General features: G+C 40.2%; 1 pseudogene; it reads left to right on the top strand.

Annotated features, from left to right (window-relative positions):
• Positions 1 to 10488: 10488 nt before the first annotated feature.
• LOC147462728 (uncharacterized) lies at positions 10489 to 11371 on the top strand (annotated as a pseudogene).
• Positions 11372 to 11923: the final 552 nt, after the last annotated feature.

The following is an 11923-nucleotide window of genomic DNA, read 5'->3' as shown; positions in this document are numbered from 1 at the left end:
ATGGAGCTCCTCCATGCCTTGAAAGGCATGGTAAGAGGGCAGCGCATGTGCTTCCTTCTCACCATGCCTTTCAAGCCATGGGGGAGCACCATTAGGAGCTCCTCCAGTGGATCAAACATGTGTGCATGACAACACACACACACACACACACACACACACACAGATACACCTGCGTGAGTAGAAAGTGTGCACACACACACATACACACACCAACACACCCACAAAAGATGGATGCATGAGTACCTCTTCTTCTTCTAATCCTTCTTCTTCTTCATAGCAAAACAATCTCTTTCATTTTCACTTCACTTCACTTCACTCCACTTTCCTTCACTTTCATTTCAATTTAAATTTGAGATATTTATAGAATATAATATTAAATCAACGTTGTATATGTAACTTAAACACACACCACACTTATACACACACACACACACACACACACATATATACACACACACACACACACACACACACACACACACACACACACACACACACACAAACACACACGCAAACAGTCACATACATATACATATTAACAAAAAATCAGAAACTTTTTTGGAAAGCTCATGTCAATTAGGCAAAGTGTGTAGCCAATTCAAATATTCTGGTGACATGCCCCCACACATATGCAAAGCATAATCCCTCACTTAATAACTTAACTTAAAAAATATAACGTTGTTAACGTGTACACAAACAGTCATATGTACACACACACACCCACACACACACACAAGATGGAGGTATATATATAACTTTATAAAAAAAAATGTTGTGTTTTTTACACACACACACACACACACAAGATGGAGTCACATAAAAAATGCTACGTTGTTTACATACACACATAGTCATACACACACACACACACACACACACAAGATGGAGGCACTATTGAACTGCATTAAATGCAGTCCTTGAACCACCATTTAGAAATTAAATGGCCCGTCAAATTTGATGACAAACTAGAAAGCACAAAATTATAGATTTTACATATTTAAAAATTATAATTTACGAGTTTGAATTCACATACATTCACAACCGTCATATATTAAATGACATACTAGCCAGTTTAAGTGCACTTCTTCAATTATGTTTTTCATTATTCTTTGAGCCGTCTGTGTTAATGCACAATATCTTATGCACTTGTCTTATACACAAAATCCATGGGTCTTTTTGTCTACCTACCAATCTTTCACTTTCATTAACCTTCTCCACATTCATTAACCTTCACTTCATCTTTCACTTTCATTAACCTCCACCATCTTGACTTAACCCACCACAGTTTTCTCGTGTCTCCACCTTGTAATCTTTTGCTTGAGATAATATGTCCAACATGAAAGTGAAAATAACTTGGAAGGTTGGTGGTCAGATAGTCAACCACGACATTCAGTTGAGGGGAAACTCATTGTTGCTTAGTGCTTACTATTTGTAGAGCTTGTTGCCTCCATCTTGAAATTTTCAATCACTAACTGCTCTTATTGAAAGTGATTGTGTCCTAAAAAAAGTCTTATTGCAACCACAGTGGGATGTTGAAGGTCATTAGCATTTCTTAATAGATGGATCTTTGTCGAGCTTGTTTTGAGTTGCTTCATTCAGACACATCTATACAAGTATCTGATAGTGAGAAAGAAAATGATAAAGAGATATTTGAAGAGGTTTTAAGCATTGTGCATCTTGAAAGTAGTGGTGACGATATAGGACATCTCAAAACTTAGTCAATCGTCATTTGGATTCAACAAAATCCAAGGGAAAAAAATTTAAAGGATCTATTAACATTATGTGGAGCTCCTTTGCAAGATGTTGAACTTCCATAACATTACAATGGAAATTTGTGCTTTGAGTTGTCTGCAACTCAGGATAAAACAAAACAAATGTCAAGGATGGAATAATGCTTTGATGGTCACTTGTGGACTCGCCCATCTGTTACAACCAGGGCGATAGCATGCATAGTTCATCTCAGCCATTGTTTGGGATGCATGCAGCAATGCAATTATTCAACATTTCCTCATTATATTAAAGAACAAAAATTTAATACTAGATATTTTCATGGATATTTGGATAGACAAGTCAAGAAGGAATACCTTGCAATGGAAGAGAAAACAACAATAACTTGTCATTATTGTCAGAAGGTTTTTACTTGTGTTGTTGCTTGTCCCTACAAAATCTATTATGTTTTACCTACAGATGGTACAATGTCGTGACTGGCAATACATGTTGGTAAACATTGTCATAATGTTAAGGCAGGAACCTTCACGGCTACTATTTCAAGAGTGCAAAAACTGATAGGTGCAGTACTAAAACTTAAAAAGGGTGGCTCAAGAAAAATTCAAATGTTGGTGGTGTAACAACTTGTGCTTAACTCCTTGATTGGTGAGGAAGCGGAAGTTACATCCGATGGACAATTCAATGATTTTTTGGAAGAAATGATGCCACTTGTTCAAACCAAAGGGTATGAGAAACTCATCTTTGTTCCTTGAATTTGTTAAATTTTTAACTATTATTGATATAACTTTCTTGGGATGAATCATGTAGGTTTTCTTCAATTGTTTCAAAGGAGAGGAAGAGTCAAGGTGTTGTTATTGGGGATGGATATGATAGTATTTTATTGCTTCAAAAAAGTGCATGTTTTCTTTTTTCCATGGGAGTAGATTTCTTAGACAGGGCCAAGAGGATGACAAGTGCTTCCTATTTAAAATGTCCACGAAGGGACCACGTTCTGGGATTGATCTAGTTAATCGGATGAAAAGAACTGAAACTGGTGACTTAAGAAATGCGTGGGTGCATTTTGATTTTACCCATAGAATAGATGGATGGGCAATAATGTCATGCTCAATTTATGATCCAAGGTAATCTTTAAGTATTTAAATATCTCATATTTTTTTTCATCATTAAATATGAGAAGATATGTGTGAAAATGTTTAAGTTGAATTTCTTGCAGCATACGATCACTACAGATAATTGCTATATGTGAAACTAAAGAGGAGTATGCAAAGACTCAATTTATTTTTTGGGAGAACCTTAATTCAACAATGGAAAAGTACAGACATGGTTCAACTGACTTTGCAGGTTTTATGTCTGACGAGGCTAGTGAAAATTGGAATGCTATTCGAATAGTTTTCAATGGCGGGCTAGATAATATCATGGAGGGACGTGAACGGTCATTCCTATTTCATTGGGAGCAGAGTGTGCACAAATATGCTATAAAGTGGATAGCTCAACATCTAACAAATCAACACATTGATATGTGTGAGGAATGGAGAGCTTGTAAGACCATTGTGCTTGCATCTCAAAAAGCACTCTCAATTCAAAAATGGTGGAGACAACATCTACCTACACTAGAGAGCATCACAAGAGTGAGCAGATGGTTTAAATGGTGGGAGCAACAAATTCCACACTCGGGAGGAATTGGAACAGATGTAAGTACTTTTATGACAATTTATATTTTTAGCAAAATTTATAAACTTTGCATACATGAAATTTATAAATTTTTATGCATGTTTGTTTGAATTTGATAGGCTAGTCTAAGTCCGTGGGAGCGGGGACAGACTCCCAATGTTAATGTATCAAAAAGTGTGCATGACAATTGGTTGGCGGGTGAAGGTGGAAAGAGAAAAATATCCTTCTATAATGCCTGTGTAACAGATGTTATAAACTCATATATTCAATGTGCAAAGCGTTTGGGATATACTATTGGGCGTTATATAGGAACGGGCCCCACAATGGAGACCTTGCTTTCTTGAGTTGAATCTCAACAAACTCCAACTTCGACCAATGTGGCCCATCTCTTACACGAGGCTGTTGCAGGGAATCCAATGTACGCGCAACCAATTTTTCATGGAGACAAAGAAATAGTACAACGCAAAAAGAGGGGTAGAACATGAACAAGTAGCTCCCATCGCCTAGAATATTTGATGAAATATAGGCAACAAAACCATCACTATGGGCCCAAAAAAATTAGGTTTGATATTTAAGGACCAGGTATTTCTAACATTCACTGCAAATTAGTGATATTGATGATGATATTGGATCTCAAAAAGAAACAACCACACCTTTGTCATCTCAAAGAAACAGTGTGTTTGAGAGTGATGTGCCACGCACTCAGTGGGCCCTGAGGAAAATGCCCATTCAAAGTCAAAGGAAGTGTTTTGGAATAGTAGGGAGAAAAAATAGTGACAATCTCTTGCATAGTTACTCTATTGGTCTTGTTGCTCAATGTATATGGTTCAAAAGAATGTTCAAGGGTAAAACAATTTAGCAATGGTCATGGTTTTGTAATCATGATATTTTGCATACTCGATCAATAAAAAAAGTCAAATATTTACCTCCTGCTCCAAATGTTTGGCCACAATAGCAAGAGGGATAGATATCACAACACAGGAACTTGCAGCACTGCATCAGAGTGGATTTAGGACAGAGAATGCATTGGTAAATACACAATCAGCTGGCGACTGCGAAGAAGGTGGTGGCAGCTCGCGGAAGAAAAAGTGGAGGCATGGAATTTCTAAAGAGGCCATGAAGAAATTGGAAGCATGTAATAGTATGACAGTTTTATTTTCGGATGAAGTGAAAAGGTCTCAAGAGCATGTAATTTTTTGAGTTCTCACTGAAAATAGTTATGAGATTCATATAAAAGGGAGTCCAACATGCACGTGTCCAGATTTTCAAAAGCAAGAGAAGACAAACAAATCCTTTTTGGCATGCAAACATATGTACTATGTGTACACAAAAGTGCTTGAACTTGAACCTAAAAAGCACATGATTATTCATCAGCCAACCCTCTCACCAATGGACATCGCTTTTATTCTTGGACAACCAAGGATGATTTCTTCCCCCATTTAATTACTGCTGGTTGGATATGCATCTTTCACTAAACTATATATTTGTTCTATGATATTAAAGTGTTTTTTTGCATTTATTTTAGTTTATTTCACTTGTGTGATTATTTATCACTAGAAAAACATTGTTTATGCAACACAGGATTCCAAATTTCAAGCAAAAGACAAAAGAAACTTGCAAGCTATTTTGGGAGAAATTTACTTTTCTTTTAGAGTGACCATTACACTTATGGATTTTCTAACTTTTTTGTACTCTAATTTTGGTCCTATCCTGTGGTAGTTAAGTGAATGTCCTTACATCCTCAAACTTACATTGTATCAAAAAGCTCAATCTTGGGGAAATAGTATTGTCTCTATTGGGCATGATTTTTGACTTTACCGCATATATATATGATGTGGACTTATTTGACTCTGATGATGTGCGCTGCGAACGTATTTGACTCTGATGACATTAGTTGTGGAATGGTGATTTTTTTGGTTTACATTTTCTCGTTGTTATGTGATATACAACTCTAGAATTTTACTTTGTCTCTCTAAAGATTTTAGACGAGAAGTCACTCTCTCTCTCTCAAGGATTTATAATCTCTTCTTCCAATGGTAACTAGTATGTGACCCGCACGTTGCTGCGGCCAAGAAAAGCATGGAAATTGGATCTCTCTCTCTCTCTCTCTCTCTCTCTCTCTCTCTCTCTCTCTCTCTCTCTCTCTATCTCTCTCATACACACACACACACACAATGGAAACGTAGTCCTTGGAATCACTATAGAACGATAACAAGGTATATGTATGCCTTCTCTCTATCTTTCTATTTTTCTAGAAAAGCATGGTAATTGGATCTCTCTCTCTCTCTCTCTCTCTCTCTCTCTCTCTCTCTCACACACACACACACACACACACACACACACACACACAATGGAATAGTAGTCCTATGAATCACAAGTAGGTCTTTGATATCTCTTTTATCACCTTCTTTCCTCCATTTCTCAATTCTTTTAAGTTGAAGACTTGACTATATGCTACTCTCTGAATCCATCATGTATCCCAAAAAGAGTTTTATGTTTGGTCAATGGACCTTGGAATCCGACAATCGCACCTTATGTATTGACCTTTCATGTGGAGAAGCAACTAAGCATGATAATCTCAGCCAAAGGAAAGAGAAGTTATCACTATGTATGGATTTCAAACGGGCACCAATGTACATTGAAATGGTTGAGCAAAAATTATGGATGACAAAGGTTCAATGTGATGCACCATTGGAAACTAAATGGGAAGCTTTCAAGAAAGCTATTTGTTCTTGTGCGGGAGAATGCTTTGCCATAAAGCATCTCCATGGTATCAACAAAGATAGATCACGCAAAAGGTGGTTTGATAAAGAATGTCAAGATGCGCGAAAGTCCTTGATAAAGCTTGATGCAACTATGGACAAAGACAACTATCAAAGTCATTTGCATACATACAAGGCATTGATTCAAAAGAAGAGAAGAAGATGGGAAGTAAAGCAACAAGAATTTCAAGTCCAAGAAAAGGCACATGCATGTGGAAGATTTTGGAGAAACTTGAGAGGCAAGCGGGTTGAGAATTTTGGTAACTTGAGTCTAGTGGATATGTACACACATTGTAGGCAATTATATGAGCAAGCAAATACTGAAAAAATGCCATTTTATGGTTCACTCCCATGTATGCCGTCTTTTTTTACTATTGAGGATGTATGTGGTGGGCTTGAAAAGTTGGCCACTCGCAAAGCGGGAGATCTTCAAGGTATCAAGCCGGAGATGATCAAATGGACGGAAGATTTTACCCATGAGTGGATGTGTGATATGTTCAACCTTGCACTTCAACATAGTATGCCTTATGATTAGAGTACTAATTGGGTTAAGCCTTTGCATAAAGGAGGGGATGTAAAGAATGTAAGCAACTACCGGACTATAATGATTGGGTCTCTTATGGCAAAGTTGTTTGGGTGCATAATAGAGATGAAATTGAGTGATTGGGCTGAAGAGAATGACAAGCGTGCAAAGGGACAAGCGGGTTTTCGTCGATGCCATAGCACCATTGATCATCTTGTCACTCTTCGTGTTCTCATGGAGGAAAGTCGGTTGAAAGGCAAGAGATTGTATTGTTGTTTTGTGGACTTTAAGAAAGCCTTTGATATGATTCCACGTAACAATTTGTGGAGAAGGATGGAAGAACTCCAAGTGCCAAGTGAGTTTATGCTTGCGGTTTCTCGAATCTATGAGAAGGTGATTTGTCAATTGCGCATGGGAAGAGAAATTTCAGAAATTTTTGTAAGCACTATTGGGGTTAAACAAGGATGTCCATTGTCACCAACTCTCTTTGGTCTATGCATCGATCAATTGGAACAAATGGTACTTGACTTTATGCAAGAAGAAGGCATTGAAGAGGTCACTATTTGCAATGCGGTAATCATGCTTTTGTTGTATGCGGATGATGTAGTGCTTCTAGCACACACTTTAGAAGATGCACAAAAGCTTATGGTTGTCCTTGAGAACTTTTGCTTGCATAGTGGGCTGATTGTAAATGAATCCAAAACAAAGATTATGCTTGTGAAAACCAACCATAAGGAGAAGCCATGCATTGTGTACAACAACGAGACACTTGAAGTTGTTGAGAGCTTTAAGTACCTTGGCCTTGAGGTTCCATCCAATCACAAGTGGCATGAATGTGCTATGCGTCGTTTGGAAGCGGGAAAGAGAGCATATTATGCACTTGAGAACATGTGTAATGCGGGAAACATCAAGTGTTGGGTTCTCAAGAAGTATCTTTTTGATGCATTGGTGACACCGGTTCTTCTTTACGGAGTTGAAGTGTGGGGCGGGAGCATCTCAAAGTCTATTTGGAAAGAGTTTGAGAATGCCCAAAAGCGTTTTCTTACAAACTTTCTCCAAGTTAAGACACAAACACCATATATGCTCCTACTTCTTGAGTCGGGATCTCTTCCAATTGAGGTTATGGGCATGGAAAGGGTTGTGGAGTACATGATAAAGATGCGTCAAAACCCCTCACATCGACTTCCTACAATTGCATGGGAAGCAAGCAAAAAAGTTCAAAAGACGCATAAAAGCAAGATCTTGAGCACGGGATGGATGCAAGACATAAAGAAGTGGTTTGGGAGATGGGATGCATTACACTTGCTACATGATGCTTCAATTGACTCTCAAGTGAATGAAGCTTTTCTACAACGCCAATGTATTACGACTTGGGAGAAATCCGGTGGGTCACGCTTCATACATTACACCACCTATATTGCCCCCAACTACAAAACCATGTTCTTCGCTGAGAGAGGAAACCGTACTCACACTTACATGCTTGAGCCTATTCCCTTGTCCGCGATACGCACTATCGCAGCAATTCGGCTTAGCTCCCATTTCCTTCGATGCGAGATAGGGCGTTGGGGCAATGGAGAAGAGTCAAATCGATTGTGCACATTATGCTCACTGCAAGTTCGAGAGTCTGAGTACCACACACTACTAGAGTGCTCAGCTTTTGATCACATCCGAACTTGCTTCTCTCACATTTTCAGCCATAACTTAGACCTACACACTTTCCTCTCCCAGCCAAAGTGTGGGCTCTCCATTGCGACTCTCATCACTACAATTTTGGAGCATCGAGAGTCACTCATCAGCCATACACATACTACATCACATGTAACTTTGGTCCCATAGGTCATATTTGACCTCCGAGGACGATAATAAAATCTATCTATCTATCTCTCTCTCTCTCTTTCTCTCTCTCTCTCTCTCTCTCTCTCTTTCTCCCACACACACGCACACGCACACACACAGCTTGATTCGCATGGAACATTCTCTATTTCTCAGCGCACTCATCCACACATGAAAGTATAGAATGGTTCTCTTTCTTTCTCTCTCTCTCTCTCTCTTTCTCTCTCTCTCTCTCTCTCTCTCTCTCTCTCTCTCTCTCTCTCTCTCTCTTACACACAGACACACGCACGCACGCACACATGTGCACGCACGCACATGCACATGTACACACACACACACACACACACACACACACACACACACACACACGCACGCACATGCACATGTACACACACAATGTGTCTAAGACATCCACAACAAATTATTATACTCCCATGGATGAATTGTCGAGCTGATTGCACTTCATTAATGCAATGCAAATGTGGAAGACCTCCACAACGCTCCAATACCGTAACAAATGGCATGCCAACTCTATCTCTCATACACACACCTGCAACGGGTCTCTCTCTCTCTCTCTCTCTCTCTCTCTCTCTCTCTCTCTCACACACACACACACACACACACACACACTAACACGGATGTGCCGAGATCGAAGATCATTTACCGCATGGAAGGTTCATTGTGAAAAAGCGTGTTGAGAGAAATTCATTGTGCAAGCATGTTGAGAGAGGTTAATTGGGCGACACGTAGAGGGGAGTTCTTCATGGCCTTCAAAATGCAAAGAAGAGCTACTCTTCAAATGGATTTCAGAAAGGAAGTAGTCAGTGGTCACCCCTCCACACTATCTCGCACGGACATGCTCAAATGGGATCGACGACCGACTGAGGTGATTTGGGCCGTCGGATGCACATTTGGTAAATTCGGGGCGTTTGGTAAATTCGAGAAGAAAAGTAAATTCGGGCAGGCTTGTAAATTCGGGTCAATCCGCACCCCATGTCTCAAACCCCCGACCTTCCTACCACGAGCCATGTGCAATAACCACTACGCCCTCATGCGTACGTTGAAATATAGGCAATTCGAGGATGTCATATTGTAAATGTGGACTGATTAGTAAATTCAGGATAAATTTGTAAATTCGTCCAAATTGGTAAATTTGGGGCAACTTCAGATCTGACGGTCCATAATTGACGCACATCGTCTTTTCCTCCTCCACCATTGATCCCATTTGACCATGCCCGTGTGATATAGTGATGAGGGTGGTCACCCTTGACATTTGAGGACAGAAGTGAAACTCCATGGCCTTACCAAGAACTGTAAATAATATAAATGTAGATAGAGTACTACTTTTTTGACTTTGAACTACCAAGACTAAGTTCTAATCTTTTGACTTTACATTATCGGAAATCAATCAATCACAAAGTCTTTTCATTTTTTACCATCTAAGTACTTAACTCTTCACTTTTGCATTTCAAATGAAATGTTTCCAAAGGTTTTCTTTGAAATAAACCAGAGTGTGACATGTGGATTCTCTCTCCTTCCTTCAAAATTTAAAGCAGCATTATAAAGAGTATAGATAAATGTAAATAGAGTACTACTTTTTGGCCTGCCCAAAGGGCTAAGGCCATAGTGGTGGCTTGCATTTTTTCTTAGGGAAAAATATGAGATGGGTTTTATAAATAAGTGTGGAAAATAAAAATTAAAGTGTGTTGTTTTGAGTCGTTCTTGAGAAGATGGGTGCATTGGATTCCGAATGGTGGACGTTGGGTGCAAGCTGGAACTGCCAGTCTTAAAGTGGGGTTGGTAGGAGGGCCTTATAATGAGTGTCTTGCTTATCATTCATCCCTCTTTTGGAGCGGAGCCTCGTGGAGGTCTCCTTAGGGTTAGGGCTCATGAGCCCCTTAGTAGGGTAGGCGTGCCCTAAGTCTAGTCAATGGCGGTTCTTGGTCGTGGTTTTGCGCTGCGCATGGGGTGTCTCTGCTGCTTATCTTGGTGCTCTCTATTGTCCTGTTTGCCGTCCTATGGCGCTTCTGAGCCGTGCTCTTGCTCTGTCGTCCTGCTCCGCTCCCGTGGTGCTGTGGTTCGCGCATGACAGCATGGGGGCCTATCGCCCTGCTCGTCGGGGCCTGTGGTAGTTCTGGGCCGCGCTCCTGCTCTGTTGTCCTGCTCTGCTCCTGTAGTGCTACCCTGCTTGCATAGGGTTGTTGAGAACATGTTGGCTTGTGTGGCGTGGTTCTTTTCGCTGGTCTATGGCACTGTTGGGCGTGTTTCAGTGCCTTGCCTCTCCGCAGTCATGCGTTGTTGTGGTTTGTCGTCCTGCTCGCCGATCTGTGGTGGATTTTGGCTGCGCTTGTGCTCTGCTGTGCTTCTATGAAAGTGCCTCGTGTTCTGGGTTCACTGGTCTATGGTGGATTGGGGTCGTGCCTTGGTGTTGTGTTGCTCTGTGTCTCGGGGTTGTGCTGCTCTTTTTTCTCATCTCCTTCGCCGATCTGAAGTGGCACTTGAACATGTGGTGTCGTGCTGCTCTGTGGATTCGGGCCGTGCTGCTTTGTTTGGACATCTCCTTCGTCGATCTATGGTGGATCTTGGATGCCGATCTGTGGTGCTTCTGCTGTTTTTGGTTATGTCGTGTTGCATTACTGTCCTCTTCGTCGGTCTGTGGTGGATTGGGTCATTCTGTACTGTGCCGTGCTGCTCTATGTATCGGGGTTTTGCTGCTCTGTTAGGACGTCTCCTCCGTCGGCCTGTGATGGACTGGATGCCGATCTGTTCTGCTGCTGCTATTTCGGGTGTTGTCGTGCTACATTGTCGTCTTCTCCGTCGATCTGTGGTGGATCGGGGCGTTCTGCTGTGTTAATTTTTGGTATGTTTTAAATAGATTTTTTGGGTTAATTTTGGATAATTTTTAAAGAGTTATTTTGTTTGATCTTGCTCTATACCGGTTGATTTGTTGTTTGACAGTTTGTGTTTCTGCAGGGTCGTGCGGAATCGTTGGCGGGATTGGATAGATTGGGTTGCTTAATGTATGTCGAGGTCAAGCACACCATGTTATGTGCTAAATAACTTGAATACTATAATAGTAGCCAACTTTTTGGTGTCAATGAAGTTTGATGTTGTCTAATGTTTTGAAGTTAATTATATCCCGAACTTTGTTTGATTGTTGTTGATGGACTCCATGCTTTTTTTTTCTATAATTTTTATTGGGGTGTGGCAAGATGCTTTTAATTAAATACGACTGGCTCCACATTCCGTGATGCAATTTTGGTCCATGATTTAATCCTATTGATGGATTATTTGGACTGGCTGAGTATGTGGTTAGGGTTTTGGGATTTGCCATTGAAAATTTATGGTTGTGAGGTTATTATTTCAATGTAAACAAATGATTTAACTCTCATTATTAAATATGATT

The sequence above is a fragment of the Adiantum capillus-veneris genome, chromosome 2 (genome assembly GCF_014529385.1).
Source record: "Adiantum capillus-veneris isolate H3 chromosome 2, ASM1452938v2, whole genome shotgun sequence".
Taxonomy (NCBI): domain Eukaryota; kingdom Viridiplantae; phylum Streptophyta; class Polypodiopsida; order Polypodiales; family Pteridaceae; genus Adiantum; species Adiantum capillus-veneris.
Note: the sequence above shows the minus strand (reverse complement) of the source record. Positions and strands in the feature narration are given on the sequence as shown.